Below are 27,844 nucleotides of genomic sequence, written 5' to 3'. Positions count from 1 at the left end.
TTCATGGCGTGGAGATAAAGAAAACCCCAGCTGGGATGACCCTTTCAAGGCTTCTTGACCTTCAGCATTCCGTGTGGGAAGTTGCTCAGTCTAACACTGGGGTACTGGGGAGCCCAGGTCCCAGTCACTGAGCACCAAGGGAGAGATCTGGAGGGATGCAAGCCTTCCCCTTAAAATCTTGATGACTTGATACCACTGGATCCCAAAAGTGTTTGTTACTATGGCCTGTTACCCATGAAAAAATGCTTCTAAATCTTGTTTGGCTGTCAACATAGACATTTTATAGACAAAGGAGCTGAGGTTCAGAAAGGCTAAGCTGATGTGAGGGAGAGCACAGCCAGGAAGTGAGGGCAGCCAGGAAGGGAAGTGACCCGGACTTCCTGTCCCCAAGCGCGATGAACTCACCTCACCGATGCTTCTGAAGACACTCAGACCCAGCCTGGTGTTACTCAGCCGAAAGCCGACACTTCCCAAACACTGAGTCACAGCCTCCCCTGTCCTCAGCTGCGTCAGCATCACAGCAGGCTGCATCCAGAGTGGCACACCCGCCCTCTGCTGTAGCCCCTTACAGGAAGGCACAGGACCAGAGCTGCCAGGAACCCAGAAAGGAGGTAGAGCTCTTTGCTGACCTAGGCTGACCCCATCCAGTGACCCAACCCGAACAAGCCGGAGGGGTGGGTTGTCGATGTCGCTCCCGGCCGGCAGGAAGGACACACGACAAAGTCTGGCAGTGGACAACCTTTTCTTTTATTTTCTCTCCGTACAGCCTGCCCTGGGATCGCTCCCAGCCGAAGCCTCCTCTGGTCCGCTCCCCGCGGCTCCTTCCGTGCTTCGCTCCGAAGCCTCTACCGGTCCGCTCTCCGCGGCTCCTTCCGGGCTTCTACTTCCCCCCAGGGGTGGCACCAGTATATATACGGATACAGTGTCCAATCATGTTAAAGTAAGCAAGGCAAGCTGATTGGCTAACATATTATTGAGCGGGTTGTTTACGCGGTAAGCAGGAAACTAACGTGCTCGATGGGAGGGGTAATCTAACTCAGGCTTTACTCTTTACCACAGGCCGCATGATCGCTATATGCGGCGGCTCGGCAATGTGGTGGCTCCCAACAGTGGGTGACGCTGCCAAGGACCACATCAGAGAGACATTTGAAGAGCAAAAGTTTCCGCAGAGAACATGGAACCCCTGAGTGAGTGAGTTCTCAGCATTCTTGGGGCCTGACTCATGTGGGGGTGGGGGGGGGGGTCAGGGCACAGATAGGGGCGGATAGCAGGCAACAGGTAGCAGGACGGCAGAGCTGGACAGCGTGGTGGAGACTACCTTTCTTTTTTTTTTTTTTTTTCATTTTCTTTTTTGTCTATTTCGTTTTTATCGGTACCAGGGATCGACTGTCTGCTTGCAAGGCAGGCGCTTATGCTGCTGAGCTAAATCCCCAGGCCCAAGCCTACCTTTCTTTCAGCAATGAAGAAACCGTAGTCGAGAAGACTGACTGTTCCAGAGTCACACGGCTAAGAAGGAACCACACAGGGAACCGAACTGCCGTGTTCTCCTCTGATCAGTGTTACTGAGCACTTTCCAGGCCCCAGAGGACAAGCAAGTACTAAGAACAGGGCAGAAAACAACACGAGCGATTCCACCTCCTCCCAGAGCTGACTCTCTAGCAGACAGGAGACAACTGAACAAAGGTACCCAGAAAGTATGAGGATACTATGGGGGGTGGGGAGGAGATCAGTCCCGCCCAGCCCAGGCGTTCAAGAAAGGGGTCCTGAGGGTCAACTGAGAGCTCAAGACTGAGATGTACTAACCGGGTAAAGTGAGATTTAGTAAAGGAATTTCACTTTGCTCTACCACAGCCTTACTTACCTCCCACAGGCCTGAGGCCAAGGGCAATGCATCCACGCAGCCACAGTTTGGAGCTTTGGGCTGTGACCCAGGGCTGTCCGAAACTCCTACACAACAGCCGGGGCTGTGAAGAGGATCCTGGAAGCAGAGCAAACGGTGGCGCTGGCCTCCTACACTGCGTTCCTGGGCTTCGGCTTCAGTGACGGCATCTGGATTTGGTTCCACGTTGGCACTGCAAAGTTTTCAAGTTCAATGCTGTGTTTATAATACTGAAAATTTTAGTGGTTTTTTGGGGTCTTTTTTGGTATGCTTGTTTGTTTTGGTGCCAGGGATCGAACTCACGACCTCGAGTTTGCCAAGCAGGAACTTACGCTGCTGAACTAAACCCCCAGCCTGAAAATTTTAGTTTTAAATAGAAGTTCATATTTTACTTAAGATGATTTTAGATACTAAGATTTACTGAATGTCATCTCTGGTTGATTTGGGTGCAGCACTGAACGTCTGCAACGCCCTTGCAAGCTGCCTTCCTTGCCGTAGGTCAAGCCTGTCGAGGCTGAACACCAGGGCTGCCTGGCTCCAAAGCATACGGGTCCGTTAAACACTGCAAGGCAAGAGAATTGAAGGGTCGACTGCTGCCGTCTCAAGCTGATGTGAGGTGCCGAGTGGGCAGCAGGGAGGCCTGTCCAGGCCTGCTGCCACCTCATGGCGGATGCCGCAGGGGCCTCCCCACATACAGCCAATAGCCGGAAGGAGAGAGAAGGTGGCAAATGACCCCCGATCAACACTGGAGGTGTGATTTCCCTAGGGGATGGCAAGTGGGTCTTCTTGGTCACCTACAGAGACAGCCCAGTTAGTTCAGGATGACACCGACAGGATTTTCTGTCCCCACTCCAAGCTCCTATATCACCTCCAGCCTGAGCAGACCCTACCAGAATCCTGTTCTCTGGTCCTGCAAATCCTTGTATCCTGTCCGAGTCATAGACAGCCCCGTTTCAAAGCGGCAGCAGGTGTCCTATGGCCTTGACCACCATTTCTGCACCAGGGTATTGCCAAGGACTTGTGAATGCCCCAGATCCGGCCACCTGAGTCTCTGGGCTGACATTTCTGCCTCTGCTGCTGGCTGAGCGTACAGAACCACTAGGTCTGAGGAGCACAAGACAGCCCACGGCAGCTGGCTCTGGAGCTGAACACTTACTAAGTGTCAGGCCCGCATGGTCCCCCAATGTTACTGTACTTAATCTTCCTAAGAACTTTGTGCAATAGTTATTATTTTCTCTTTTGTGGATGCAAAATATATCTCTCAGAGCCCCTGGTCCCAATTCCAGCTCTGCCGTTTATCAGCTGCATTTCTCTAAGTGCTGCTGTCCCCCTAATACTCTGGCTGCATCTGTTTCCCGGGATTTCAGGAGACACAGCAGTCACATCCCCTGTAAGTCTTTCTTCCTCATGTCCAAGATAAAACATCTCCAGTTTTGTTTATGTCTCTTAGGGTACAGTGCTCCAAGCGCACAGTTCTGGAATTATAGCAACCAGGATTTATCTGAACATTGATTTTCCATCTGTCTAAGATGCAGTAATCAGAATCTCATCCCATCATGTAGCTGTGGTGAGTAAATAATTTGACAAATGTTAGCACCTAGCACCCTGGCACACAACAGTGTCTTCCAAAGATACCGCTGAAGGTTTAGAAACTCTTCCTGCGCCCATTTCTGAGGAACTCACTCATGCCAGTGTGTTAACACCTGTGCTCACCTCATATGACATTCAGAACCACACATCTGGGCTGCCTTGTTTTTTAGGGGATACCGGGATCTGCTCTACCTACCAGTCGAGATTGTGCCTCTGGAGAGGGAGTAGGAGGCCAGGGTGTATGAAGGAGACCAGGGTCACACACTTCCAGGAGCCCACTCACGCTGTGCTGATAAGCCGCAGCTCAAGAACAAGGGATAAACATACTTGTGTTTACTCTGGAGTCCAGGAGGAAAGGCATCAGTCTATATGAAGCCCTTAGATTTTCATTTCATTAATTCCATCAGCGCAACCATTAGGAAAATCTCCATCCCAAGAATGTTAGTGTTTGCAATACCAGGAGCAGATCAACTTGAATGGTACCACGACCCTCACCTTCTCCGGTCTTCCCACATGCAAACAATGGCCTTCTTGTGGTTCTTAGGCCAGAGAGATTAGCCAGTTCTGCTCAAGTTTTGAAGTTCTTAAAAGCACTATGCCACATAAAACTGACTTTTGCACAAAGGTCCTTCATCTTCAGCCCTGGTAGGGCATAATTCCGCCTACAAAGTTTAGTCTGTGCAAGATGGGTGCCCACAGAGCTCGGTTCCACACCATCACAAGGACTCAGGCTCACAGAGGTCTGCCACCTTCTCTGTGTCCACAGCTTTGCTCTGGGCATCAACACTTAGCAAACAAGGAAGGAGAGGGGGCCAGGTGCAGATGGTGTTTCGTGAGCCAGGCCTGCAAGTCTGCAAGCGGCACGTGACTGCGCTTATGGTGCGAAGACCGGGAAATCTATGTTAACTTGCACCCAAGACTAAAAGGAAGTAAATTTGATGAATAACTGGCTACTCTCTGCTACAGGCAGCAGCGTGATTTGCCTGGTACACAGAGTAATGCACCTTTTTAATTGATTATGCATAACAGTTAAGCATCCTGTCCTCTGCCTCAACCTCTCCTTCTGGACTAGTTTCTGGCCATGTCTTCCCAAAAGCAGAGTCCAATTTAAGTATTTCTCCTAGACAATAAAGAATTCCCCCTCAAAAAAAAAAAAAAATCAATTCTGCTGCCAACTCTAGAATTCGTAAATATTTCCTGTTATTTTTATGTGTATTTTGTTCTCCATAGAAACAAATGTTTTTAAAAGTTACTCATAATCCTATAATTCCATTAATTTTAATATGTTTCTTTCTCATACATTTTTATATGCTGAATCTTGTATGATATGCACAGTCCTATGCACATGATTGATTTTCCTTGAAGCTGAACTTCGAGAAGGTTAATTAACCTGCCCAAAGTCACATTGCTAGGAAATAGAGAGCCAGACTTCTAACCATGACAGGAGCCCAGAGCCAGGGCTCTTATCAGTATCCTACCCACGGAATCCTTTGTATTTTTTTCTGACCTCTTACCTATCTACTGAGCGGTTATCTGTGACAATCACAGTGTGCTTAATCTCCTTCATTCAGTATCAGCTCTGAGAAATTAGGAGCTGTATTCAGTCTCTCTTTGCTACCACAAGGCCTGCCCAAAGTAGCTATTTAACTCTACCACTCACAAAAATAAACATTTGTCAGACATTGACATTGGAAGTGGGTCCTGGTGCAAACCGAGGCCAGGTCACGGTTCCCCTCTCTATTTCACACAGCAGCTAAATCACAGACTTCAGGACCTAACAGCCCTGAGATCCTGCTTCCCCACCAGAACTATATCACTTTGGCAAACTACTGAGCTTCTCCCGAAACTCATACATTGCACAGTCAATACACAGTATGGATAATATTATTGCTAATATTATCACTGTTACTATTGCTGACTTCTCCAACTTATTTATAAGGGAACAAAGCTTCTGAGGCCTGGGAACATCAAGGAGGTGGAATTTCAGGTGGCTTTGTGTGACCTTCAGAGAACAGAGTAGAATAAGTACTCTTTAGGGGAATTCTTGACCCTTCTAAAAATCCCATTAAACCTAAACACACATCTGTTAGCACACACCAAGCATGTAGCTCTGCTTTCACCCAGAATTGAGCAGCACAAGGAGGAATATTATATCCAGTAACTCATATGGAACTATTTATCCCCAATCACTTTGTGCTTTTCCTTAAACTTTTCCACAGTCTTTGGTTTCAAAGGCCATTTTGGAACGACTGAATTTCCTTCCAAAGTAAGCCCCCCACCACCATTAAAACAATGTTCTAGGAAAATCTCCTTGGGGCATAGAATCTGTGAGTTTCCAAACTTGCTTTCCCCTGTCTTCTCCTTTTCTTTTAAATAAAAATTGCCCAGGAAACCAAAATTCATTAAGAATGGTGGGGGGGGGGTGATATGACTGAGTTGAAAGGGACTGTGGCTCGCTGTTTAACAGGGAACTCACAAAGATCTTTTAGGGGAATCTACAGAAGCAGAGATTAGGAAGACTGGAAAGGCACCACGAGATCCCATAGTTCTAGCTCCTTATTTTGAGGCATGGAATGGAGTCCCAGAAAAGAGAAATTAATTGTCCAAATGCCACAGCAAGTCAACCAGAGTAGAAGCTTAAACCTAAATAACCCAGATGCCAACTGAATTAGATTAGGTCTTCTAAAAAGTAGAGTGAGCAGGAGTTACAACACTCATGCTTTACCTGGGAGGTGCAAGCCCAGGCAGCCCGAGTAATGAGAGAGGAAGTGAGGCAGGATACTGGCCGCCGCGAGATGTAACGCAAGCATCCTTGCGCCTGCTGTCAGGTCAGAGACTCAGCCCCACTATCCACAGGCAGACCTGCTCAACCAAGAAGCTCAGGAGCTGCCTGAAGAAGCTGGATCTGAGGAAGTACGGGGAATCTAGACATTGCATCGGTGCTGGCCAACAGCAGGAAGCGAGTTAGCAGACACATGACCCAGTTGGGAGAACATTATATAGACACTGCATTGACACCTGTGCTCAAGCTGACCATTGCATCTCAATATGCCTGCACTTTTCTGGGTTTTGCACTGAAGGTACCTCATCCCAGCAGCCCCTCATTCCCAAGCAAACTGACCCCAGAGAACCCAGCATGTCTGAGCTCTGTACCCTCTTCCTTCTCTTTCCTTGCCCACTTCCCAAGTTCCCCTGTGGGAACTTCTGGGAATACTGCCCAGCGTAACTACTGGCTCTTCAGTCTTCATCTCAAAGTCTACTTCTAGAGGAACCAAAGTGCCCACCACACAGTATACTTAACAGTAAATGTTATGAGTAACTATTTTAAAACAACATAACCAAGCCTCCTCCCTCTTCCTTCCAGTTGCTTTGGAAACTTGAAGTAAGTGGTCACCAAAGTCCCCAGGGGACTCCTCGGCTCCCACTGTGAGTCAGTGACCTGAGACGCTTGCATTTGGTTCTACACATTCTGACCAGAAGAATGATGCTCTGGTTTGCAGGTGGTCTGAGTGTGTCCTCCAAGTGTTCAGGCATGAGAAGCTAGATCCTTGTCTGGGTTACTTTTCTCTCATTGCTGAGACAAAATACCTGATGCCAAAATTAAGGAAGAAAAGGTTTATTTAGCTTACAGTTTTTGGAGGTTTCAGTCTATATCCAGCTGGCTCCAAGGCAGGCTGAAGGGTAGTTATTCATTGCAGCCACAAGCAACAAGGGCAAAAAGGGCAGAAAAAGGGGAAATCACGCCTCCTTCCTACCCCTTATATCGTATGCCGGTTACCTCCCCCGGTAGGTGTAGCACTCACACAGCCAACCCCAGCACTAGACCCAATGGCTTTCCCCCCATGCTCTGCATGGTTTCTGTAGTTTTCCTTCCAAGAGCCCATTCTGCTATTATCCTGTCCTGGTCTGTGCTAACACAATCACTTTTCAGGCAGCCTATGCAATCTGTCTCTGCTTCAGAATTTATCCAAGGTTCGCTGCAGGTCCAACCCACTATCCATCATGTGGCCCACAGTACTAACAATGAGTTACTATGGCCAGCACCCTTCCAGTCTCTTCTGAGCTGGGCCTGTCTGCCTACCTGATCTTGGATACAAAGAAAGGATGTGAAGCATAGTGCCTGGGCTACCATGATCAAAGAATGTTTCATTTCACACTCTCTTTGGAAGAAAGTTTGATTCCAGGACCCTAAGGAAAGTGGATTTTCCCTAGCAGGCAGTCCCTGATCACTCCTGTGTGATGCCTATAGCCAGCACCACTGCCACCTCTCCAGCGAAAACAGTCTCCATGTAGCTCACTGATCGATCACACATCTCCCGCCCTGGGGGCTCCTCATGCATTTCCTGAGTATCCATAGATTTCTTCTATCAGCCTATGGCCTTGTTAGGATGAGCATCGGATCATGTCTGATTGGGCATTTTGTTCCCCCAAAACAAACTCAAATCTCAACCATGAAAGGTATTCCAATAAACTTTAATGAGGTCAGTTTCTGTGTCATTGATTTCATTTTATTTTCTTCACAATACTGACCATTATCTAAAACTATCGAGTTTGTCTATTGGTACATTTATTTTTTGCACACACACACACACACACACACACCACCATCACCACCACCACCACCACCACCATCATCATCATCATCATCACAATGATGTAAACCTTTGCTATTTTTATGGGCTGAAATGTATCCTCCTAAAATTCATATGTTGAAGTCCTAACCCTCAGTGCCTCTTAATGTGATTATATTTGGAGATAGGATCTTAAAAGAACTAATGAAGTTAAAATGAGGGTGGGGGGGCCCTAATCCAATGTGGCTAGTAATCTTATAAGAAGGAGAAAGACCATATAAAGACAGGAGATGACAGCCATGTCCAAGTCAAACAGACAACCCCAGAAGACACTGATCCTGCCACCACCCTGATCTCAGAATTTCAGCCTCTGGAATTTTAAGACATTAAGTCGAACTCGCCAGATCCTCGAAGTCTGTGGTATTTCATTCTGGCCACCTTAGCAAACTAATGGAACAACAAAGAAGTTCATCTGCCTTGGCCAGTCCTCTATCCTAGGTTCCAGAGAAGTTCCTGCCACACAGTAAGTGTTTAAAAAATAATTTTCCAACAAACACCTGAAAATGCAAATAACTTACAGTTTTCCCCAAATGCACATGTGTTTCATACATATGAGTCTTTGAATCAGCTATTCCCAGCCTAAAACACCTTTCCCCATTCCTTGTATTCTGTCATATCCAACCAGAGCAATCCTATTTTTCCTTCAAATCTTAGTTCAGATCCATATTCTCTATGTGTCCTTGACCCCACTGGACAGAACTAAGTGCACCCTTCTCTGCTCTGAATTCTATACACAATCTTCTACATCTTTGTAACTAGAGTCCCTGCTTACTTTAGAATTCACATTTCTCTCTCTTCTGTGCCAAGAAGCAGTATCTGGCAGAGAGGAAATTCTCAATCATTAAGGCACCAAATCCTTTGATTTATGGAGTCCCCATCTGCAAGTGACTCACTTTCTGTTGGAAGACAGATTCATTAACACATGGATCTGGCACATTTGACAAATACTTATTGGGTAGAAATTAGTTTACCAAATTGTCTCATCATATTTCGTCCTTCCTAACAAATGAACCCCATGTTTCAAAGCAAAACCAAAGTCAAAAACTACTAGAACACCTGTGCTGACTTTTCCAAGCTCATTAAGTCTATAGGATTTTAGCATTTCAGAACATAACTCATTATAAAGAGCACTAACCCAACCCAGATATGTGACCTGGTACAAGTCTTTCAACGCAGACTCCAGAGCATAACACGACTCTGACACCAGCAACAACCAGGTTCCTTCCTACCTGCACTGCCCTAGCCTGGAAGGCCACTCTGCCCCAGGGGTACACAGTGAGCCAGCCTTGGTATCCACAGCCTGTGTTTTGCCTTAAGCAACAAAATCTGCAAGTAAAGAAAACACTGACTGGAACCATCTGCTCTCCCCCAAAGCTTGAAAGAATCTGCATGTGGACTCCCTAATCCTTCCCTCTCCCTTCTTCCAGGAATGAATTTCATTTGGAGGCAATATTAGGGGGGCTGGAAGGGAGAGGGAGCAGTGAAAGGTAGGCCAGACACATCTGGACAGCTTTTCTTTGTAAATTCAGAAGACTGGAGGGAATCACTTTCTCCCCCTGACAGAAGAAATGGACCATGGGCAGAAATTGATGACTTGCAAATCTCATGCAAGCAAAGAGGTTATTGCGCCTGGAGGTCTTTGGGGCCTAGGAAAAAATAAAGAGCTAATAATTTAAATGGGCAGTTGTATATAGGACCAGAATCCCCAGCACCAACACCATCCAGCATAGCCAGCGCTTCTGGAGATGTCACCAGAGGCAAGGGTCCCAAGGGCCCATTCACTTTTCCATCCATTCAGCTACTCAGCACACACGTCTGAATACAGATTTCAGATTCTTTTCTCTATGAGCCCCCTGGGCAAGGCTGTCACATATGCAGCAACATGCAAGCCACCCCTTACAAAGCAATCATCTGGAAACAAGAGCAGATGGTGCGGCAGGTAGTGCAAAGGAAAGATTGGAAAACACTACCAACTTCAACATGTTTTGCGGGGAGGTAATGGTGGCATTTCCTTGGCCAAATTTTGGTCAGGTTCATGTAATGCCTCTGCACCTTCGTCTTCAATGTCTCTCCTTGTAGAGTCTGGTTGTTAGCAAGAGTCCCGCTGGTCTGTTAGAGAGAATTCACTACCCTTGACCGCCCCACACCAAGTGTCTGGACCGATTCATCCCCTGCTGTCCCCAGCTCTGATACCAATCACCTGGCTTGACTCATGCAAGAATCCTGTGAAGTCAGCAGGAACTTTCCCTTGGTTCTGGTGTTTCTTCTTACTAATTTTCCATGTGGTGAACCCCAACTTGCTCCCTGCTTTCCATTTTTCCTTTCTGTACTCACAAGCAAGCCCACTTCATACCGAGGTCTCTTTTCTACTTTTGCAATAGTTCCTTTAAGAAATACCTGCTCCTACTGTTTTAACTACTGTCTAACTTTTTACTGAAATGTTAAAAGATAAACCTAGGCACTTTAAAACTTTAAAGGGCTTATTGGGGCACTCGGCAATTCATGAGTTAGGCAGCACCAGACCACAAGTGTTTCAGTGCCCTACCACAGAGGATCGAGAGGAAAATTTTTATAAGGTGTTCACAGGATCAAGAGAAAACAAAGTTGATTGGTTGAAGTGGAAACTCTGTAGCTAGAGATTAGTTGGAAGTCTTTGGCTGGTGAAGCTGAAGTTTCTTTTTATTGTTTACACCAAGCTGGACTTTAATTTGGTTACTTAGGAACCCAAGATGCTGGAAGCATCTCAGCCTGATGGCTTCTAACTAATTATTTTAACAGTGGCATTAAACAAAGCCTGGGGAAGATGGGGCATTGGATCCTGAAGATTTTCCATTCTACCTACAGGAAAACCCTGAGTTCAAAGGCACATTCCTGTGAACGACAGCAAAATTGTGTCAGTCAGCTCTCCATCACAAATGAGTGTGATACCCAACACTCGTGACTTTAAGGAGAGTTTCATTTGCCTCAGTGTTTCCAGAAAGTTCAATCCAAACTCAGCTGGCTCCAAGGGAGCCAGATATAAGCCAGATATAAAGGAATAGAAGAAGAAAGTTGTTCAACTCATGGCAGTCAGGCAACAAAGAGAGAAAGGAGTGGGGCCAGGAGGACATTTTCCAAGTCAGGCCTCCAGTGACACGCCTCCAACCAGATCCCAGCTCCTGAACTCACTTATGGGGGGATCCACTGGTGAGTAGAGCACCCTGATATCTAATCAGCTTCAAACATATGAGTCATTGAAGGATATAAACCACAATAGGCATATTTGGGGAAATGGAGTGGTCGGGTGGTTCGCTGTGACCTAAGCTTGAGAAACATGGTAGAGAGCAACAGGAGAGAATCCCTTAGAAGGAAGCAGGGGCCACAGTGGGACTATGTGGCATGTACCTGTACCTGAAATTTCTCCAAATGGTAGCTAAGACTACAGACGCAATGCAAGGACACCTGGGGAAGATCTGACTTTTAAAGTCACTTCTCATAAACTGCAGTCAAAAGCTCTTGTTTTCTCCTTTAAAAATCGTGTGTATGCTGCATTATGCTCTAAAAGGTAATTTTGGCCTGTATATAAAAAACAATATTATTTTCCCCAGTTCTTCACAGTAGAAGGCCCAGTAGATGGCCATATGTCCTCTAACACTTGTCACAGGAGTATGTAAACTGTAGCCCAAAGAAGAGCAGAGTTGACAGAGATGGAGACCCAGTCGAAGTTTTAATCAGAAGATGTGAAAGCTCTGAAGCCTGGTCTCCTAGCTCCATTTCTCTGTCACAGATCCTTTCCCTCAGCAATCAAGGAAATGCAGCTCTTTCTTGCCTCAAAGGAGGTGAATCTGGAGCTAATGCATACGAAGTCACCCAGCCACAATGCAACGCACATTTCTCCCATGTTTTTCCAGTACACGACATATCAGGTCTTCTCTAACAAAGTGACTTGCAACTTCATCTCAGACGGGCCTCAGTCCTGTCCCTAAAGGGTGTAATGTTCTTCTTTCAGCTTTTACAATGGGGCATGGTAATAGGTCAAGGCCAGCGGAATATCAGAGTTCCATCTGTATTTTGCTCTGCTCCAGTGGTGTATCCCAAACACTGTTTCCACTTACTGGTCAACCGGAGCAGCCAAGTGTTTTTCCTTTGTTTACCTCTTAACTCCAGGAACCCATTGGTCAAGATGTTTCCATGACTTCTAATTCACTAGAATTACCATTTTCACCAGTGAGTTCATTTTTCCTTGGTTACTTCCTAGGGTTCAACAGACAAACAGAACCACAAATCAATAAGCAACTTTTGGGCACAGTCATTAGGCCCAGTCACAATATGCAGCACTCAACCTCCACCTCTTGGTTCCAATGTCTTGGTCACCAAAATTTGGGCTATACATTACGTACTGAAAATAACACTCAATGCCTACAACTGGTCTCTTCCTACCTTTTGCCAGACTTACACCATTTTGCCTAGGCTCTCATCCCAAAATCAAAAACCTACCATCCTTGAATTTTCTTTGGTTTTGGTTTTGTTTTTTGTTTGTTTTGTTTTTGGTGGTTTGGTTTGATTGGTTTGGTTTGATTTTTACCAGGGATCAAACTCACAACCTCGCAGGCATTTGTGCCACAGAGTTAAATCTTTGGCTTGAATTTTCAATGTGATCATCCATTATCCTTTAAAGTCAAGTAAGAATGGAGATTATGGTAAAGTCAGTAACTGTCATAGTAATCAGTCTGCTACCTTATGCATCACACTGCACATACCAGGAACTTAAACTTGGTCAGTGAAGCTGGACATCTGTGCATTAGCAGTAAAATGAGCCTTATAGAGAAGAAATCTATGAAACCCATATCCACACATAATATATCTGTCACCTCTTGTGTTTACATCCATACTCAAGCTTCAATTCCACTATGATGATCCTGCAGGTTTAACATGGTGGTTATTTATCTCCTCAACTGCACTCTGTATTTCTGGCTTTCTGACCTGGGACTTTCTTAATATTGCAGCACAAAATATCTACTGAAGGGCTTCAGTAGTCAGGCATAGGCAAAACTAGAAAGAAGAAGGAAACAACCCTCCATAAGACAGCCTATGAAGGCAATGAACCTTCTGTCACCTGGGGGAGCAATTCTCAGGTCTATTTACTGTTGCTACAACAAAATACTGAAAAAGATGGATTTAGTTCATGTTATGGTTTGTGTCTGGGTGTCCCCCGAAATCCTCATGCAGTTATGGAGGCAGATGAGTCTAGCCTTTGTGATCGGTTTGTTGTCTAGCACTGGGATTGGCAGTGGGGATGCTGCACCCACCCAGGGGCGAGTAGCCAGCAAACAATACAAGGCAAGGAGGTGTGCTTTTCCCTTTTTGCCATTTTGCTCTTGTTGCTTGCCACCACCATGAACAATTGCTCCTTAGCCACTCCACCCTGCCTTCGAGCCAGATGATTATGGAATGAAACCTCCAAAAACTGTAAGATAAATAAACCTTTCCTTCTTTAATTTTGGGTGTTGGCTATTTTGTCTCAGCAATGAGAGAAAAGTAACCAAGTTCATGATTCTCATGATTGTGTAGTCCAAAAAATATGGCACCAGCATCTTACTGTACCACCACATAGCACAGAAATGCAAAGGGAACCAATCGCATGAAGAAAGGGTCAAGTGTGTGGGATGACCTCATTGTGTAACACCCTGCTGTCTCAAAAAGCCACTCAGTCTATGAAAGCAACATTAATGCCAAGGGCAGTGCCCCCAAAGACCTAACCACTCCTCATGAGAATCACCCTTTAAGGTTACACCACTTCTCATAAAAGAGACAACATGCAAACCAAGTTTTTGCACATGAACCCTTATGAGAAAAGCACCCCAGTAGTGACCAGCTTTATAAAGCAAACTCACGCTGCTTTCCTGTCTTCCCTGATCCCCTCTGTCCATGCCACCACCATCTTCCAAGGACTTACAGCCCCCAATCAACAACCTGCCCACAAGCTCTTGTCTCCCAATCTATTTCACTGGGAGAATCTAATGTAAGCAAGTTGCTCTTAGAAGCCATCCTAGAAAACAAATCCTCCAGATGGAATTCTGGAACTGTCACAAGCCACAAGCCAGATGGCAATAAGGAAGGCACCACTGGTGGTGAGAAGGTGGCGATTATCCTGGTCAGACACCCACACTGCTCATCTTAAGATGGAGGTGGACAGAAAGAGCTGCTGCAGGGTGGGGACACAGCATGATCTGAGAGTAGAGGTACTTACATGGGATGTAGGTTTGCCTTGCTGTGGTTATTGGTTTTAGAAACCTAAAATACAAACAGCTCAATTAGCTATCAACTCAAACTTTTCTGTAAACATTAGGAGGCCTTCATGAAGTTGAGATGGTGCTTTGTGGTTGTAACTTAAGTTGACTTGCAATATAAGGCACCAAAACTGCATGAGTAGGGCATGGAGCAGGAAGGCTTGGGAAGACAGGAAGGTTAGCCCAGAGTTCCCACAAGACACCAGCCAGCATCTCAGTTTCCTAGAGACAGCCGGAGCCCTATGGTGTCTGCAGTTCAAATGTGTTGGTGAAGGACCACCTGGGCTGTCATGAATGAGCTGAGGTTCTTTATCTGAACTTGTCTTAAAGCTAACACATTTTCAGTTCCCCTGGCACATGGGTGAGAGCAATATGCCCAAAATTACCCTCTGATTCTGAATTTCTAAGAGAACCTTTGCTACAAACTAATGTTTGTATCTCTCCCAAATTCACAATTTGAAATTCTAACCCTCCAGGTTAAGTATTTGGGGATAATTTAAGGCATGAGGGTAGAGCTCTTGTAACCCTCTTTCAACCGTGGAAGATATAAAGAGAAGTTGGATGTCTTTCACCTGGAAGAGGGCCTTCGCCAGGTTCATGGTGCAGCACCCCAGACTTATAGCTTCTGGAACTCTAAAAAATAGAAGTCTATTGTTTTGCCAGCAAAGTTATGATAATTTCTTAGCACAGCCTCCTCTGATCACAACACTCTCTTAACATCATGCCTGTTTCTTAGTGGGAAGAAACCTAGGCAAGGGCTCTGAGTCATCTTTGGAGGAGGAGTCTGGCATGCTGTAGACCAGGGCTCTGCAAGTGAAACCAAATCAAATCCACACCTTGTTTCTGTAAATAAAGTTTTGCTGGAACACAGCCATGCTCATCGGTTTGCACATTACCTATGACTGCCTTGGCACTATTACAGCAGAATGGAGTAGTGGGAGGATAGACCACGTGCTCAGTGCTAAAGTGATTTCCTAACTGACCTTTTAAGAAACAATTTGCCAGCCCTGCTCCTGGTCACTGGAACCATAGAGGAAACTGATTCTGCAGCATGTGAACCTTACCCTCTGTACACACACATATCTTACAAAACTTCTAGGAAACCTGCTATACTGTCCCCAGGCTAATGATAAACATGTCGACCTATAATAAGATAGTCAGGCCATCAAGATGTTATAGAATAGACAGTGGCACCAGTCTGAAGAATTTAAGTCCCAGAATCAAATCAGTAAATGTATTACCGCTCTCCCTACCCAAGAAGAGCAAGTTGTCTCTGCTGTTTGTTATGATCCAGAATGGAGAAAGGTGTATTTGTTTGTTCACCTGTTGCATTTCCAATGTCAGGGGCTGCACTGCTTAGCTCCAGGAGAATACACCTGAAACCACTGTTGGATTCCCATCTAACCCAGTTTATAAGTCTTCTCAGGAATTCTTTTGCCCTGGAAAATGGAAACAGTAAGTGGAGATGGGCTAGGAAGCCGTCTGCCTACATCTTTCAAGTCTGGTGTTTGCAACAGTGTTCAGTTCTCTTGGGAGTACAGATTAGTGCACAGAATGGCTTTCGTCAGTTCCTTTCCTATAGCAGACCTTGCAGTCAGCAGGAAGCTGTTCAAGAATTCTGTGCAAGAACGACTACACCTAGGTTGGGGTAATGACAAGAGGACTTAGACCTCCTGCTCTTCTACACAGAGGCCCCCTCTGCTCAGTTTGGAGGACGTTTCTGTTCCAGGATCAAGCAGTGTGCAACGTAATTGTTCCCATGCAGTATGTAGACCTGCCTACAGAAGAAACATCTAGAAGGATACAGAATGAGGTCAAATGGTGGCTGTCTGTGCACTGTGGGTTATAAGTGGATATTTTCCTCCAAAACTGGTTTTTTGTATGTTTATTTCCCACACAAACAAAAGCAGGCATTACTTTTGTGATAAGAAACAAGTGATTCGTTGTTTTCTTAAAAAGGCAGAAGTCTACACACTACTTTTGAAGCCATTTGACCCCTGGATTCTCGTTGCCACCTGCCTCAAACTGTACAAGAGTCTTGGCATCATGCCCGTGGTTACAGATGTCCAGGAGGGCGATCTAAGGCCCCAGGAGCAGAGGGGAGTCTCAGGCTCTCCCAGGAGGGCAGCATCTGGGACCCTGGTCCCAAGCCGAGAGCAGCCACTCTGTCACCATGCAGACAGTCTCCCATTGTTCCATACCTCTGCCCAGCTGGTGAAGAGACAGGGTGGCAGAGTCCCTGTGAGTCTTACAAACTTACCCACATGGCTGATGCAGACTGTTTCTCAAAACCTTCACTGACCTCAAATAGAACAAACAGTTGGGCCAATAGCTTCACTACCTTCGCACTGGGGATCATCAAAACATCTCGAATGCTTTCCCCAATATTTTGGGCTTGTCAAAACTCTCAGTCATGCTTGGCTGATTAATTTAAATGCACATGGCTTAAAAAGAAACAGAAGGACTGCAAATCGAATCCTGATGTTTTTGATTCATTCACACCTAATACAGCCCTGGGTGGGGGAAGGGCAGAGGCAGGGCACCAGATGCCCGGCATTGGATGGTGGTGATGGAGGTGTCACGCAGGCAGGAGGCTGTCAGTGAGTTGGGTATCAACAGGGAGCAGAAAATCTGGAATCTCTTTCAGTCTTTATTGAAAGGCTGACCTCCTCTGGGCCAGATCCTGTGCAACTCAAGTACAATGTCAAAGATGAATATAAAAACAAATAGTTCCCCGAAAGAATGTCAGGTCTGGGATTGAAGCTGCACTGGGCACAGGGGGACATCAAAGAGGAGGAGGCAGCTCTGCCCAGAGCATAAGGGAAGCTTTTGTAGGCAATGATGACACCAACACCTGCCGTTTTTTGAATATTTGTCCTGGTGTTCATTTCCTACGTTGCTTTGGACAACCATATACTGGGCAGCTTAAAAAGAGAACGGTGTTCCCTTACCATTGGGAAAGCCGGAAATGAAGATGCCACCAGGTGGGGGGTCCTTCCAGAGGCTTCCGTGCCTCTCTGCCAACTCAGTGGCACCTGGGCATCGTTGGGATTCTTTGGTCTGCTGCCGCATCAGCCTGCGCTCCCACTTTCACCACGTGATTGTCTAAATAAGACAGTGCCCTCGCTTGGGACATAGCCCAAATCCACTGATTTCTGTCTGTGGTTCCTATTCCCAAATAACCTGCATCCACAGGGAGCGATGTGAGCATTTGCACTTACCTTTTTGGAAAACTGACTCTATGGCTCAAACTTCAGCTCCACACATATGTGATATGATTCAATTTTCATAACAACCCTGCATGCGGCAGGTCCTAGTACCAGCCTTGCCTGTGAATGAGAAAACAAAGAGGAAAACACCTTACCAGGGTCATGTAACCAAGAAGGAGAAATCAGGGATGGAGTGTCGGGCAGATGGATGCCAAAGCACTTTGTTTAGGCAGTGTTTTGTCAGGTTTTCTTACAAAGTTGAATGTAGTCTTGCCCTGTGTTCTAACAATCATATTCCTAGGTACTTAACAAAGTGAACTAAACCTCAGAAGTGTACAGAAACCTGCATATGAATGTTTACAGCACCTCTTTGCATAATTGCCAAAACTTGGAAGCAAAATACCCTTTAATAGGTAATTCTGCTATAACCATGTAATGGAATATTACTCAGAGATGAAAAAAATGAACTATGGAACCATGAGAAGACAGAGGAACCTTAAATATTTATTGCTAAGTGAAGTAAGCCAGATTGAAAGGGCTACGTGTTGTATGACTCCAATTACATACGTAGCACAGGCCACAGGGGGTGGGCCCCACTCCTTCTCCCTGCCTGTTCTTTTCATCTCCTTCTTCCTCTGTTCTCCTCCTTTCTTTCTTTCTTTCTTTTTTTTTTTTGTTCTAGGAATCGAACCCAGGGCCTCACGCTTCCTAGGCAGGTGCTGTGCTGCTGAGCTATCCCCACTGCTCTCTGTTCTCCTCCCTGTGGAGAAGCTTTTATCACTGCTCACTTGGTGGAGGCAGGAGCAGCAGGCACCGAGGGGAGAAGTTGCTGCTGAGGTTCCTGGCGCTCACTCCCATCAGAGGGCACGAGGGCTTCTCGGTCACTGGCTCCTCCCTGACCCTGCAGCCCAGGGGCTCTGGGAAGACCCCTGTTCCTGAGCACTGCAGGGTTGCAGCACCAGGGCTCACATCTGTCCTGCTGCCTGCTGCCCAGAGTTCCTCGCGCTTGTTGACAGGACTGACCGCAGAGGCGGGGACGCTGCCGCGCATCTCCAGGGCTGGAACGCTGTCCCTCCGGCCTCCTCTCCTTCCACCTTCGCCTCCCAAGAGTGTCCTATGTCCTTGCCCCAGTGAACCAGCCTGGCCTTTTGTCCCCTGGAAAGGTCACACCCTAGCACTCCTCTGGCCCTTTGTTGGTGCTGTTTCCTCTTCACTGGAAAACTTCTACTTAACCTTTGAGACCCAGCTGCACTGCTATCCTTCCACCGACACCCCGTGCTCCTGAAGCACTTCCACCTGGCTATGCTGCCGAAGCTTTTCTTTATCATGTAGTGTAAAGCACTTTGAGAGCATCTCTTTTCATTCCTGTCCTCCCAAACACACTCGCAGTCTCCTTCCTACATCCCTAGCAAAGAGCAAAGGAAGAAGCATACAGTAGGTGCTCAGTAAATGCATGTGGGTATCTGCATGGGCAGGAAGCAGTTAAGCATTGCTTCATTCCCAGAGGCTGGACCCCCTCAGCACAGATGGAAGCCACTCGGGGTGCTCGATAGCCCTCTCCAGCCCCATCCTCCAGCCTCGATGCTACCTGGCATCTTCCTGGGAAGGCAGCAATGCCCAGTCAGCACACTGTGGGCCTCTCTCCGAGAGACCAAACCCATTCTTCAGTTCCTTTCCATGTTCCCCACCACGGCCCTGGTTCCCAGCTTTGGCCACCATCAGGCTCATCACGGCCTCAATTCCAGCAAGGATGGGAAAGGGACCGGCTAGGCCCTGTCTAGCAGCCAGCATCACAGAGCACTGTGTGCCCGAGGAGCTCCCATTCAAATGAGGATGGCAGATGAGTGAATGAACACTCAAAACACAGTGTGGTTCAGGGCGAAAAGCAACTCTGGATGTGGTGATCACCCCTGCAATCGCAGAATGCTGGAAGGCTGAGGCAGGAAGATGGTCAGTCTGAGTCAAGCCCAGGCAACTTAGTGACTCAGTGAAACCCTCTCCCATAACACAAAAAGGCTGCGACATAGCCAGAGAGTAACACTAGTGTCTCCCTGTGAGTTACTGTAAGGATGAAATAAGATAAACACAGGTGAACCTCACCCTCCAAGCTTCTTATCGCCCCTGGGCAGTGTGCATGTTTCCTCCTCCTCCTCACAGCTCTCCCTGGGCTGGAAAGCTCCTCCGTGGTTTACCATCTCATCCCCAGTCCGCTTCTCAGGAGCGCTTCCCCCAGCAGCTGAGGACCAATTCCCTTGATCAGAGAGTGGCACAGGATTTGTTTTTGACACTGGAGGTTGAGAGCAGGGCCTTTGCACAGAGCAACTCCCCAGCATTTTTCTTCTTTTGAGACAGGGTCTAAGTCATCAAATTGTTCGGCCTGGGTTCATACTTTCAATCCTCCTGCTTCAGCCTCCCACAGTGCTTGGACTACAGGCATGCACCACATGGCCGATGCTGAATTTCCTTTGCATCACGCTCAGCGAACCTGAGCGTGGCAGATGGTCGTAGAGTTATATCACTGCCAGCCCACGGTGAGGAAACGGAGCTTATCTGTCTCATTCAGTGATTTGTCTCCAACTAACCACACATCAGGCACACAGCAGTTTTCAATGCTCATGGACTGGACGGATGCAGAAAGCAAATGAAAAGCGGGAGCTCAGGCCTGGGCAGCCACCACTAGCACTATACTGTGTCCATGGATTACTCGGTGTGTTACCTCACCTGAAAGATGGGAAGAAGGGATTTTCAAAACCACTGGCAAAAACAAGTGCTGATCTAATCAGATAAGACATTTGTGTCCTGGAGAGATGGCCCCAGTTAGCCACGCTGCTAATCTTACAGGCAAAGCTGAGAGACAGCCTCTGTCACGGGGCCCAAAGAAGTGTTTCCAAAGGTAAGCAACGGACGGTGACGCTCGCCCACCTCCCCCACACTCCTAGGCAGGCTCACGGAGGGAAATCTGGCCAGTCGCACCAGGCCTGCTCCCGGGCAGCTGCTGCGGCCCCAGTGCGGGGGTGCAGTGGACCTGCTCGCCTGCTCCTGCCTGGAGGAGAAAAGCAGAGAGGGAAACGCTGCCAACGGCCTTGTGCGGATTCATCATTTGAATCCTCGCTCTGAACATATGTTTTCGATCCATGCAAAACATGGATTTCTGGTTTCCATTACCTTTGTTTCATTTTAGAATATAATGTTTTTTATAGCCTGGGGAAGGGAGGGCAAAGCAAGCAACGAGTGAGCAGGCGTGTGAGCGTGGACGCTTTCTACTTTTCCACCAGAAGGAGGAGGGATGAGGAAAACAAGAAACCGGCAATGGCAGGCCCAGCACGGGCTCCTCCAGGTCACCGCTGGCTCCCCAGCGTTTACTGAGTGCCTGTCATGTGCGTGCACGTAGCCCAGATATGGCAAAGGCCAGACGCACTCCTGCAGCTGAGCTCTTCAGACAGACTGAGGGAGGCAGAACGTGGCACTCAGCGGGTAATCCAAGGCGGATCCTTCTTCTGAAGAGACAAGAAGAAGCAGAGAGGGAAGGAAGGAAAGGGGATGAAAGGGAGGGAGGAAGGAAAGAAGGAAGGAAGGAAGGGAGGGAGGAAGGAAGGAAGGAAGGAAGGAAGGAAGGCAGGCAGGCAGGCAGGCAGGAAACGTGTCCATCCTTCCTCTCTGCTAGGCCCTGCGCTGCTGTCTTTACCTCTTATAATTCGTTTACTTCTCATAACAGCGCTGGAGGGGAAGCCCATTTACCATTTTACAGGTGAGAAAACAGAGCCTTAGGTAACGTCCAGGGTCTCACAGTGGCAGAGCCCAGGCCACCTTGCCCCTGCCCTCCCCCTCACTCTGCTGCAGTTGGGACCCTCCTTCTTGCCTGCGCAGGGACCCTGTTACTCCACTGGCTGCTCCAAGGCTTCCAGAACCACCGCCAGTTAAAACCATCGGGCCTTGAAGCTGATGGAGTCAAACCTGCTTGAGGAGAAGCAGGCTCTGAGCAGGTGGAGGCTTGCCTGAGGTCTCAGAAAGAGCTCCTCGGAGACCTGGGGCCCAGTCTTCCCCTCCAGAGCTGCAGGGAAGTCAGCAGTGCCAACAGCTATGGCATTTAATTGTTTCCAGACCCCGGAACACTGCAGTCCACCCTCCCTCCTCTGACCCATCCTGGCTGAAGCAGTCTCAGGTCAGCTGAGCAGAAAGGTTTGTTTTGGCAGAAAGCTGGGTGCTGTCCAGCTCGATAATCGCCCGTGTTAACACACCATTATGTGTGTCGTTAACAGACTTGGCAACTGGGATTTGGCCTGCTTTTTTTTTCTTTTCTTTACATTTTCTAAAAATAGAAAAATAAAATGCAAGCCCCCTGAGTGAATCAGAAAAACCAAGACTCCCAGTCACACAGGTGCTCTCTGACTCTACCTGAAGAAAAGTCTTTGTGCAAGACTCACCTTCCCTGCCATCAGGAAGTCCTTTGTGGCTTTGTTCTCTAAAGAAGCTTCATCGGGCAGCATGAGCAGGGCTTCCAGCCAGCGCCCTGGCACCTCCGAGACAACCCCAGCCTAGCAAGGGCCCAGAAGGGTCATGGCCGGGCAGTCAAACAGGCCCCAGGTTAAAGACCAACTTCACCATCTGGTAGTTTTGGGGAACTTAATCAAGAGATTTAACCTCTCTAAACCACAGTTTCTTTAACAAAGAGCTACATATATCCCTTCCCCCCATTTGCATTGTCACGCTCAGCAGTTCATCAAAAGGCAGGCGGGCGGGCAGGCAGGGATGAGAGAGGCAGAGACAGAAACGGAGAGATTGTAATGCATTCAGAATATAATGATAAATCAAACACATGCCCTGTCTTCCAAAAGCCTGAAGTCTCACAGCAGAGCTAGGTATGAGGAAAGTGAGCCCCACCATTTTCATACCAATACAAATCAAGCAGCTCTCCCAACCCTAATGCCCACGCCAGCCCTCCCCAAACCAGCCGTGCACTCCCCTGGATTCCTGCAGTGCCCCTCCCATGGGCTTCCTAGCTGCCTCTCCTCTGTACTTGGCAGAGCGACCAGCAGCAGCGGCAAACCCTCCCCCTCCTACGGCATCTCTCCCCTGCCCCAGCCTCCCCACAGCTTCCCAGGAAACGGGGGAGTCTAAAGTTCTGGACTGGCCTGGAAGGCCCCATGACCCAGAACCCCACCTGCTCCCCCCCTCACCTCCCTCTGCTGAAGCCACACCAGGCTACTTGCTTCACTGGAGCAACCCACCAAGCCGTCCTTCCTCCTAGGATGGTGCTCTCCGGATGTTTGGGGCGCCTGCCTTCGCTTACTCGACTCTCCCCTCCATTGTCACCTAGTCAGAGGGGCACCCTATCCAGTCCCTGTGTTAGAGTTTTCTGGCACAATAAAGGAGCAGAATGTAAGAAAATGGCCTTTTTATTTAAAGGACATGGAGAGAAGCCCACAACCAGCAACAGTTTGGCTCTATCCTCTGACCACATTATGGGGGTGTGGGGTATATGTGGATGACTGGATGTGGTGACTGGATGTGGTGCTTAGGGCAGGCACTGATGACATGCAAGGAGCTGGTTGGAATTTTCTTCACATGCACTGGGAAAGGAAGGAGGAAGTTGTAATCAGGGAAGAAGGAGGAAGTGGCCATCAGAGTAAGCATCCCCAATTTGGCCTTCCACCATGTTGAACTACAGCCATAATGTCCTGTAATTTATTCTAGGGCAAGACTCTCGCACCCTGCTTGTGCCTTTGCTCTGCTTTGTTTTCATCCACACACTATATATTCTAAACCACACTGTGCATCAGTTTGTGTACTTTTAACGTCTGTCTCAGAATACCAACTCCCAAGACAAAGAGACTTTAGAACAATGCCCTGCGTGTATTATGTGCTCAATAAATATTCACTGGGTGGGCAAATGAGAGAAGAAATCAGCACACGCTACATGCCAGGTCCAGTGCCAAGCCCTGATGAGACCCACAGCACAGAGCCTTCTTTCCTGGTCTGTGTGGGGAATAGGACAGAAAAAGCTCAGTGGGGTCCCTGAGAAGGTACCTGCGGCCACAGTGGAAAATGAGAGCCAGTGCATCTCCTCAAATGCAAATGGTTTCTAAGTGAAGTCTTAAAAGGTGAATTGGAACAGCTACCCAAGACCGGGAAGTCAGGGGTGAGGAAGAGCACTCCAGATAGAAGAGACACTATTACGAAAGGCCTAGGGGAAAGAATTTGGGATGTGTTTTTAAAACCACAAACATTCCAGTTTTGGTGGCGTTGTTGGGAAGGGACAGTGAAGAATGATGAGATGAGCCAGCAAGGGAAGGATCGAAACAGGCCTTCTGTCTCTGCAGAAGATTCTGAATTTTAGCGCAGACACTCTGGTTAAAGCACAGTTGGGTGCGTGCATTTCTGCTGATCCCTGAGTAAAGGACAGATCTGAGGGATGCATGGAGCATGATGCAACTAACAAAACAAAAACAACAATAACCAGAACCAAAACATTACTCATCTTCTGGAGAGGCTAGACTCTGTTAAATGGAAGAGCAACTGTTCTCAGAATTTCTGCAAATTTGGCGCTACAGATTTGAGAACAGGAGCTGTGAGAACTTGTATCCTCTGCATGATAGAAGAAATCTGAGAGTTGCCAGAGATTTTCAGTGCAGAAACAGAAAAGGAACCAAAGGAAAAAGAGAAGGAAAAGAGAAACCAGCTAAACAGTGTGCCGTCAGCCGCTGATAGGGTACGTTTCCAACAAGGAAAGCCTAGCAGCAAAGGAGTTTTGTTTTGTTTTATTTTGGGATCCTGGAGATTGAACCCAGAGTCTCATGCATGCTAACAAGGCACTCTCCAGTGAGCTCCATGACCAGCTCTGCAAAGGAGCTTTTAAAAACAGGAGTACGTTTTTAAAAACAGGATTTACTATTTTAGGTTGTTTACTAATTAATGTGGGCTCTACTTCTGGCTGTGACAGAGTCACTGGGATAAAGTAGCTCTCCCACCACTAAAAACAAAACAAACATAAAAATGGACAAAATAGAGAAGGCAACAGTCTCTGGCCTTGGACAACAGGCAGCACAAATCACGATCCTTCAGAGGAGGGAAGCTCACAAATAGCCCCGCAGCTGCCTCCTTCTGGGAATAATTTCCTCAGAGCAGAGTGCAGACCTCAGGTCTGCACAAAGCACAGCAGATCTGATGAGGCAGAGACAGAAGCAGCAGAAATGGCTGGAATCTGTGGGGGCAGCAGAGAGGAGGGAACTGTGAAGAGGGGTCCCCAGAAGCCTGTGTTGGGGGCGCTATAGGATCCTTAACCAAGAGATAGGCTACACAGGCTCAAGGTAAGTGCACGCAGGCTAAACACAAACACAAAACAGCTACAACAGGGTAGAAAGCAGAAATACTAGAAGTCAAGCAGTGCTCGAAGACAGAGAGGATACAGACGACCAGAGTGGAGAGACTTTGTTCCGTGTTCCATGTCTCCAGGTAAGACCCCAAGATGGTGAGAGCCTAAGGACCATGCCCTAGACAAAGACATACTCTCCGTAAGTGCCATCCAAAGGCACTATTTTCTGTCCAAAGTGATAACCACTAGCCACACCTAGCCAGTGGACACTTGGAATAGCTAGTACAACTAAGGAAGTGATTTTTTAAAATTTGTTTCATTTATATAATATGAACTTAAGTTTAAATAGCTAGCTACACATGGCTACCATATTGTACCATACAGCTTTAGATCCATCTTAAAAAAGTCCTTAAAAGATTCACAAGGAACATGACTGTGAATTGACCTCATTAAATTAGAGGAACCTGGGGAGGACACTCTGCTTTTCACAGATGCCACCTATAAAAACATAAAAGCAAACCCACAAAAACTCAAGGTGATAAGACAATGTCTATATCCCTTGCTGCCTGGTAGAATAAAAATTGTTTTCAGAGGAAGAAAACAAAACCCAATGTCTCTATAAATACTATCATCATCATCCAGTACCTCATCAAAAGTTCCTAGACATGCACAGAAAACAAAACTGGTCCATATTCAAGAGACCAAACCCATGGTATGCAGATATTAGACTTAGTGCTCACTTTAAAGTAACGATTATATGATTTTTAAGCAACTAGAGGACAGCAAACAAGTAGAACTCAGCAGAAATGTTGACACTCTTTTTAAAAAGAGCTATAATTAAAAAGAATTGCAAGATTTTAAAAGTTGAGTGGACAGAAGGGGGAAGCAGAAGAGAGTGAACTTGAAAATAAGTCAAGAAAAATCAGTCAAACTGAAGGATAGAAAAAGAGAATGAAGAAGAATGAAAAGAAACTCAGTGCTCTCAAAAGCAGCACACCATTAAGTCTAAAGAGATTATTAAAGATGAAAATCGTCACGTACTGAACAACCACTAAACAGTAATAAAGGGAAGCAGGACTGAGAAGCCAACCTAAGAGCCAGACGGACCTCCAGAAATAAACATAACTAGGAAAGGAGAGAAGAGAGAAGTCAGTGAGAACAGACAGCAAGGTGGAGACCGTAGCCCCACCGCACGGATAATCACGTTAACTAACTGTAAGGAGACTGAAACTTCCCAACCGAAAGACAAAAAGAATATGATGAGGGGGGGTGGGGGTGGGGGCCAAAAGTCAAGATTCAAGAAAAGAGCACCGATGTGAGATGCCTTTAAATTTTAAAACACGTATATGTTGGCAGGAGGTGTAGCTCAGCAGCACAGCCCCTGCCTGGCAAATGCAAGGTCCTGAGTTCGATTCCTGGTACAAAATAAATAAATAAATAGATAGATAGATAGATAATAAAACACACATATGCTGACAGTAAGGACGGAAGACCAGACCATATGTTGTGGTCTACATTGTTGAAGCACTAACCCCCACAGTGACTGTATTTGGAGACAGAGTAACACAGGTTAAGTGAGGTCATAAGTGCCCTAATAGGACCAACACCCTTCTGGAAAGAGGAAGAGACCCAAGATCTCCCTCAGAGGACGGGCTAAGGAAGGACACAGAAGGAAGGCAGTTGTGGACAAGCTAGAAAAAAAAGATTCCAAGTCACATCCATTTACTTATAAAAGTCTCAGTGTGGTCGTTATAGCTGAGTAGTACTCCACTGCATAAAAATACCTCACCCTTTTTATCCATTCCTCAGTTGATGGGCATTTGGGTTGTTTCCAACATTTAGCTATTATAAATTGTGCTGCTATAAACATGGGTGCACACTCATAAGTGAAATAAATCAAACTCACATGTGTGAATACCATATTGTCTCCCTAGAAACTGAAAGAGTAAATAAGATACAAAATCTTCAATAAATGTTGTGAAAGGATGAGAAACTGCTCAAAGAGGAACAGATCGCTCAGGGAAAAGGAGAAAAGGAAGAGAAAAGAAATAAGATATAAATTCGTATATATACACTTAGGGTTACTAAGATGATTGTACTACTCATTCTATTAGTTCATGGAACAAAACAGGCAACATCTGTAGGGTTACATCAATTTTGCATAACGATTGGCTAATTTGAGTAAGACTTTTGAAGATAACAACAAAAATTGTTATGTCCTACCACCTTATTTCAAAAGCCCACATTGTTATTGCTTTGGGCTCTTAGAATACAGTTATTTATTTGTTGTTTTGATTTTCACTCTAGTAAGTAAGGATAGATGTACACATATAGGCTTATACATGCCTAGAACTTCACCTAAAAGGTTTACAAGATAGTATGATGATCAACTACACTAAAGAAAATGAGACACCATTGTAGCCACTGATTTCCTATCATTTTGATTCAAAAGCCAATAACGCTTTTACTCTTGGTTTTGATTGGTCTGGGTCTGTTTTTCAGAATTTGATTCCAGTATGTATTAAGGTATGGACAGCTACTTTGAAGAAAACAAGACCCATTATGGTGGCCACTGTTGATTTCTTGTAGTCTTTTCCTGAAATCCTGTATTATTTGCATTGTTTTATTCTGTTCTGTCTTGTTTTGTTTTGCTTTGCTTTGCTTTATTTTATTCTCTTTAAGATAAAAAATGAAAAAGAAAGATTTCATCAGAAAACTGCCCTGATGCCACCTTGACCTGAAGTTAGCCTCTGGAGCTGGGAGAAAGTAAACGTTTGTTGTTCTGTGGCATCCAGCCTGTGAGCTTTTGTGTTTGTTTGCTTTTTGTTTTTCACATTTTTTTCAGTACCAGGGGCTGATCCCAGGACCTTTGCACTGAGCTACATTCCCAGTCCATTCTCTTTTTCATTTTGAGACAGGATCTCACTAAGCTACCCAGGCTGAGTTTAAACTTG

General features: G+C 46.5%; 1 long non-coding RNA gene across 1 annotated transcript; it reads right to left on the bottom strand.

Annotated features, from left to right (window-relative positions):
* Positions 1 to 725: 725 nt before the first annotated feature.
* On the bottom strand, positions 726 to 21,669 carry LOC106026308 (uncharacterized). The gene is made up of 3 exons (XR_010043198.1): positions 19,679 to 21,669; positions 17,591 to 17,698; positions 726 to 2,072 (listed from the first exon to the last, which is right to left on the bottom strand). It is a non-coding gene; the product is annotated as an uncharacterized LOC106026308 (long non-coding RNA).
* Positions 21,670 to 27,844: the final 6,175 nt, after the last annotated feature.

This window comes from Cavia porcellus, unplaced genomic scaffold (assembly GCF_034190915.1).
Source record: "Cavia porcellus strain 051 isolate PalLab524CR breed Dunkin Hartley unplaced genomic scaffold, mCavPor4.1 scaffold_25, whole genome shotgun sequence".
NCBI lineage: Eukaryota > Metazoa > Chordata > Mammalia > Rodentia > Caviidae > Cavia > Cavia porcellus.
Note: the sequence above shows the minus strand (reverse complement) of the source record. Positions and strands in the feature narration are given on the sequence as shown.